General features: G+C 38.4%; 1 pseudogene; it reads left to right on the top strand.

Moving 5' to 3' along the window:
* Nucleotides 1–5,895: 5,895 nt before the first annotated feature.
* On the top strand, nucleotides 5,896–6,568 carry LOC130948143 (secreted RxLR effector protein 161-like; annotated as a pseudogene).
* Nucleotides 6,569–6,959: the final 391 nt, after the last annotated feature.

A 6,959-nucleotide genomic window follows, 5' to 3' on the forward strand; every position in this document is an offset into this window, starting at 1 on the left:
TTGCAAGCCCAAACAAATGCTTTCTTGTTTGCTTCCAATGCTTGATCCGCTACACAACTTATCAGGAAAGCAAATGCTTACTAATTGGGCCAGCTTTTAATTTCAACACTACAAGCCCAAGTCTCTCAAATGATGAATGTTTCCATTCTTGGTCCGAAACAAAAGGAAAAATGAAAGCCAAGTGCTTCCAACGGAACCAAGGTGTTAACCATGTGATGGATTTCAAAATCTATTACATTGTTAATTAATGCATGGGGAACATGAGAGAGAAAAATTCAGCTGATGTGATTGATGGTTATTATGACTTACACACCACTCAATAGGGAAGTAAAAGCAAGCTATGCCTAATTAATTGATCAACCACTTTGTATTGCTTTTCTTTCAGATTCTTTATTTCTCTCTCATCTCTTTCTTCTTTTCTCTTTGGTCCTTATCCAGTAAACCATGGACGCCGTGCTCTTCAACGAAGAAAAGGAAAGAGTAGCATGCATCAAGACCATCAAGCTAATGATGGCAAGAAAACATACCAAAAGAAAAATGAGCTGTGGCTAAGATGCTTACCAAATGTGGTTAGATTTGGTGAAGCTATCTTGAGCCCTTCATGCTCAAAAATGGAAGAAGAAGATTCGGCCAGCTAGAGGAGATTCTTGAAGAATGGCTTGTCTTTGATTCTGCTCAACCACCACAGGGAGTAGCTAGAGTGGCGAAGTGATGGTTGAAGGCAGGGATTGAAGCAGATGAAGTCATCATCATCATGAGGCATCAAGGGCCAGAAATCCATCTTGGAGAGGAAGCCAAGGATGGAGAGCCCGGATTGATGAAGGTTGATGATCAAGGAAGGACTAGAGGTAATTGCATGTTGGTTAATGCATGGTTATCTCTTCTCTCTCTGAGTGGCCGAACCGGTTCTGTGTTTTATTGAAGGAGGAAGAAAGTTGGTTCGGTTTTGGCTTCAAGTGTGGAGGCTTTCCTCTTGTTTAAAAAGGGGGAACAACCACTGTTTGAAGCAAGGAGAAAATTTGAGAGTGCAAGACACAGAGTTCTCAGAGCTACCTGAGCTAACAGATTTCTCTTCTCCTTCAATGTATTCTGTTTTGTAGTTTTCTGTTTAATTTTGTCATGTCTTGAGTCTCATGGTAAAAGGCAAACAAGTGAGATTTGTAATGAAAAAGCCATAGAGCGGAAAAAGGCAGAGAGTGCAAAATTAAAAGAAAAGCCATTGATGTCTTAGAGTTCCTTTGTACATCTTTGTTGTGTATCATGATTCTGTGGGAATCCCCTTGTAAGTTGGGTTAGCACTTTACAAGTTGTAACAGATTGATTATAGTGAAATTCCATCATGTTTGTGATGGAGACTGGATGTAGGCTGCACTGCACTTAGCAGCCGAACCAGGATATATCTTGGTGCAATCCTCTTCTCCTTCTACTCCATTTCTGTTTTCTACTATCCAGGAGCAAAAGGCAGAATTTTCTCGTGTCAAGTGGCGAGACAAAACAAAAAGTCTCGTGACAAGGGACGAGACAAAACTGAGTTGCTCGTGTCCAGTGACGAGCAAAAACAGAAAAGTCTCTTGTGAAGATCAGCAAGTGCCAGTCTTTAAAAAGGGGGCTAAGATTCAACCCCCCCTTCTCTTAGCCACTAAAACCATCAATTGGTATCAGAGCTTGGTCTCAAAGAGATCAAGCTTTGCAGCTTGGAGAAAAGATCCTCATGGCAGAAAACAGTGGCACAAATGTGGTATCATACAATCTGGCTGAAGGTCAATCAAGCAACAGACCTCCCCTCTTCAATGGGAAAAATTATACCTATTGGAAGGAGAGGATGAAGATATTTGTACAAGCCGTGGATTACAGACTTTGGAAGATCATCTTGGAGGGTCCTAAATTTCCAACTACAACAAGTGATCAAGGAGTAGTCTCTCTTAAACCTGAAGCAAGCTGGACCGAAGAAGATAGAAAGACGGTGGAGTTGAATGCCAAGGCAACCAATCTGCTCAACTGTGCTATCAGCTTTGAGGAGTACCGACGAGTATCACGGTGCACAACGGCAAAGGAAATCTGGGACAAGTTGCAAATCACTCATGAAGGAACTACCATTGTAAAGAAGACTCGGACAGATATGTTGAACAGGGAATATGAAATGTTTACAATGAAGGAAGGAGAGTCCATCAATGAACTGTTCGAACGGTTCAATGCTATCACTGTTGGCTTAGATGCTCTTGGAATCACACATTCAGAATCTGTGCTAGTGAGAAGAGTGTTGAGATGTCTCACAAAAGAGTGGGAAACAAAAGCCTTAATTATTTCTGAGAGTAGTAACTTAGATTCTATGACACTTGATGATTTGAGAGGAAACTTACTTGCCTTTGAAAATTCCTATTTGAAAAAAGATTCAAAAAAGAAAGGAATTGCTTTTTCTTCTGTGACTAACCCTCTGGATAATGAATCCAGTGATAACTCTTCTGAAAATGAGTTTGTATTGTTTGCAAAAAAATTCAGGAAAATGGCAAAGCTCAAAAGCAAAGGCAGCGGCTCCAGGAGGACAAAGAAAGATCTTAGCAAAGTAACCTGTTTCAATTGCAAGGAAATGGGTCACTTCAAATCTGATTGTCCCAAGTTGAAAAAAGAAGAGAAGCCGAAAAAAGTGAAGAAGAAGGGACTGATGGCCACATGGGAAGATTTGGAAAATGACTCAGATGATGATGATGAAGAGTCTGAGACTAAATCACAGCACTGTCTCATGGCAAATGAGATAGATCAGGTATCATTTCAAAACTCCAACACTGAAGACCTTCATCTTATGATAGATCACCTTTCTGAAAAAATAAGATGTTTTCTAAATGAGAACCAAGATCTTGAACAGCAAAATTTCATTCTTAAAGCTGAAAATGATTTTCTCAAAGAAAAACTAAGAGAGGCCGAAACTGCTTGTGATCTTGTGGAAGAAAACAAGCTGTTAAAAGCCCAAGTTAGAAGCTGTGAAAGTGATCATTCCGTTCTTGCATATGTAAACTGTTTTAAGCAAAATGAAGAGTTGCTCAAAGAGGTTAAAAGACTTAAAGATGACTTAGCCAAGTTCACCCAAAGTTCTGAAAACTTGAACCAAATCTTGGCAAGCCAAAAACCTCTTTATGATAAAGCTGGGTTGGGATTTTATAAATCTGAAAAATCACATTTTGAAAATATTGCCTCATCTTCAAATGATGTAACATATCAAGACCCAACTCACTTTAACAAAACTGCAACTCCAAGATTTTGTAGAATGTGCAACCGAAGTGGTCATTTTCCAGTTCAATGCTTCTTTGGTGAAAGAATGATTGGTGACAAAGTTTACAAAGTTGTTTTTGATTACAATGATTTGGGACATAAGAGATGGTTTAACGTGAAAGGATCCAAGAAAATTTGGATACCTAAGGTCACTTGAGTTTATTTTGTAGGTCTGCCTAGCATCCAAGAAAAAGGAAAATATGTGGTACATGGATAGCGGATGCTCTAGGCATATGACCGGAAGGACAACCTTCTTCATAAAGCTTGATGAGTATGATGGAGGACTTGTCACTTTTGGTGATGATGCAAAAGGAAAAATAGTGGCTGTTGGGAAAGTTGGTAAAAACTTTTCTTCTTGTATAAATGATGTGCTTCTTGTAAATGGTTTGAAACATAACTTACTTAGTGTTAGTCAATTGTGTGATTTAGGTTTTGATGTTATCTTTAAGAAGTTTGTTTGTTTGGTTGTTTGTGAGAAAACTGGGGATGTTTTATTTGAAGCTAAAAGATGCAATAATGTGTATGGATTAACTCTTGAGGATTTAAAGGAACAAAATGTAACATGTTTCACCTCTCTTGAATCTGAAAAATGGCTTTGGCATAGAAAGTTGGGACATGCTAGCATGTACCAAATTTCTAAGCTAGTCAAAAGGAATTTGGTTAGAGGAATTCCTAACATCAAGTTTGATAAGGATCTTACTTGTGAAGCTTGCCAATTGGGCAAACAAGTAAAATCATCTTTTAAATTAAAAGATGGAATCTCAACCAAAAGGCCATTGGAAATGTTACATATTGATCTTTTTGGTCCTACTAGAACTCAAAGTTTGGGAGGTAAACATTATGGTCTTGTTGTAGTTGATGATTACTCTAGATTTGGTTGGGTACTTTTCCTTGCTCATAAGAATGATGCGTTTTATGCTTTTTCCACCCTTTGTAAGAAAATTCAAAATGAAAAAGATTTGAAAATTGCCCATTTGAGAAGTGATCATGGAAGAGAATTTGAAAATCAAGATTTTGAAAAATTCTGTGATGACTTAGGGATTTCTCACAATTTCTCATGTCCTAGAACACCCCAACAAAATGGGGTGGTTGAAAGAAGGAATCGAAGCCTTCAAGAAATGACTAGGGCCATGCTATGTGAGAATGAAATTCCTAAATTTTTGTGGGCTGAAGCTGTGAACACAGCATGTTATATTTTGAATAGAACAATCATTAGGAAAGGGTTAAAGAAAACTCCTTATGAGCTATGGAAAGGAACCCCTCCAAATCTTAAGTACTTTCATGTTTTTGGATGCAAATGCTTTGTTCTTAACAATAAAGAAAATCTTGGAAAATTTGATCCAAAATCCTATGAAGGAATGTTTGTTGGATATTCCACCACAAGCAAGGCTTATAGAATTTATCTCAAGGAACATAGGACAATAGAGGAATCCATACATGTTACTTTTTGTGATTCTAACTTAATTCCCAGTACTGTGATAGATAATGATTCAGATGAAGAAGGAGCTGGAACAAGCAAAGAAAATCCCAAATCTGTCCAGAATGAAGAATCTGCCAGTCCAGTTTTGTCTCGTCAGATTGAAGGAGAAACTCCCGATTTGTCTCCTGAGCAGGGACGAGAAACTGAAACAGTGAGACCACCAGAAGTTCATCAAAGCTCAACACCTGTCCGAAAGCCTAGAGAATGGAAGTCTATGAAGGGTTATCCTCATGAATTCATCATTGGGGATCCCTCTCAAGGAGTAACAACAAGATCATCCACCAAAAGACCAACCGAACCTAGCAATCTTGCTCTCTTGTCACAAATAGAGCCCAACAATGTCAAACAAGCTCTTGAGGATCCATCATGGGTCAAAGCTATGCAAGAGGAGCTTGCTCAATTTGATAAGAATAAGGTTTGGACATTGGTACCTCATCCGGATGGTAAGAAGGTAACGGGTACTAAGTGGGTGTTTAAAAATAAACTTGGTGAGGATGGACAAGTTGTTCGTAACAAGGCTAGATTAGTGGCCCAAGGTTACGATCAAGAAGAGGGTATTGATTTTGATGAGTCTTTTGCTCCGGTAGCTAGAATGGAAGCAATTAGGTTGCTTCTTGCCTATGCTGCCCATAAGGGTTTCAAAATGTTTCAAATGGATGTTAAGTGTGCTTTCCTTAATGGTTTTATTGATAGGGAAGTGTATGTGGCTCAACCCCCCGGTTTTGAACATAAAGAATTTCCAAATCATGTTTTTAAATTAACTAAGGCTCTTTATGGTCTTAGACAAGCTCCAAGAGCTTGGTATGAAAGGCTTAGTGCCTTCTTGTTGGAAAATCATTTTCAAAGGGGAACCACCGACACTACCTTATTCATTAAAGCGTCTAATGATGATATTCTTCTTGTTCAAGTGTATGTTGATGACATTGTATTTGGTTCGGCCAATGTTTCCTTGTGTGAAGAGTTTGGAAAACTCATGACTAGTGAGTTTGAGATGAGTTTAATGGGAGAGCTTACTTTCTTTCTTGGCCTCCAAATTAAGCAAACTCCTAGTGGTACTTTCATTCACCAAGGAAAGTATGCAAAAGAACTTATCAAAAAGTTTGGCCTAGAAAATTCCAAATCAATGGGCACTCCTATGCATCCCAATACTAAACTTGAAAAGGATGATGATGGCCAAGATGTGGATGAAACAAGGTATAGAGGAATGATAGGTTCACTCATGTACCTTACCTCCTCTAGACCGGATATAGTCCAAAGTGTGGGTGTATGTTCAAGGTTTCAATCACATCCAAAAGAATCCCACCTTACGGCTGTTAAACGCATCATTAGATACATTAAGGGAACTTGTAATTATGGATTATGGTATCCTAAATCTGATGACTTTTGTGCAGTAGGGTTTTGTGATGCAGATTATGCGGAGATCGGGTGGATAGGAGGAGCACCTCCGGCATGTGTTGCTTCCTTGGAAGCTCACTCAACATGTGGTCAAGCAAGAAACAAGCCACAGTGGCTCTATCTACTGCTGAAGCCGAATATGTTTCCGCATCTGCTTGTTGCTCACAATTAATTTGGTTAAAAACACAATTGGAAGATTACAAATTAAAAATCAATAGTATACCCTTATTTTGTGATAATATGAGTGCTATAAACATTTCAAAAAATCCAGTTCTGCACTCAAGAACTAAGCACATTGAGATAAAATATCATTTCATTAGGGAACATGTGCAAAATGGTACTATTGATATTCAATTTGTAAAATCTGAAGACCAAATTGCTGATATTTTTACAAAACCTCTCTGTGAAGACAGATTCTGTTCATTGAGAAAAAGTTTGGGAATGTTTGATTTGAGTTTTATTGAAAATCTGTGAATTTGTGACTCTGTTCTGTTTTGCTCGTAGGTTTGGATGAGATAAAAATAAATGGCACAATGGAAGAGCTGTGGTCTAGGGGGAGGGAACGCAGAATTCAAATTTTATGGGCCCCACCAAATTCCATAACCCTACCCTAACAGTTTTTATCTCTCTATGTACTTAAGAATCTTCCTTCTTGTGTCGTAATATCTTCTTGGAAGTGGTTATTGTCAAATCAAATCCTTCTCTCCATCTAATCCCTTGATTTAAGGTAACCACTTTTCAGTTTTTGATTTCAAAAGTTAAAAGGGAAATCATTTTTTTTGGGCAATAACCGCCCATAATGGTCATTAACCGCCCA

Source organism: Arachis stenosperma, chromosome 9, assembly GCF_014773155.1.
Source record: "Arachis stenosperma cultivar V10309 chromosome 9, arast.V10309.gnm1.PFL2, whole genome shotgun sequence".
Lineage (NCBI taxonomy): Eukaryota > Viridiplantae > Streptophyta > Magnoliopsida > Fabales > Fabaceae > Arachis > Arachis stenosperma.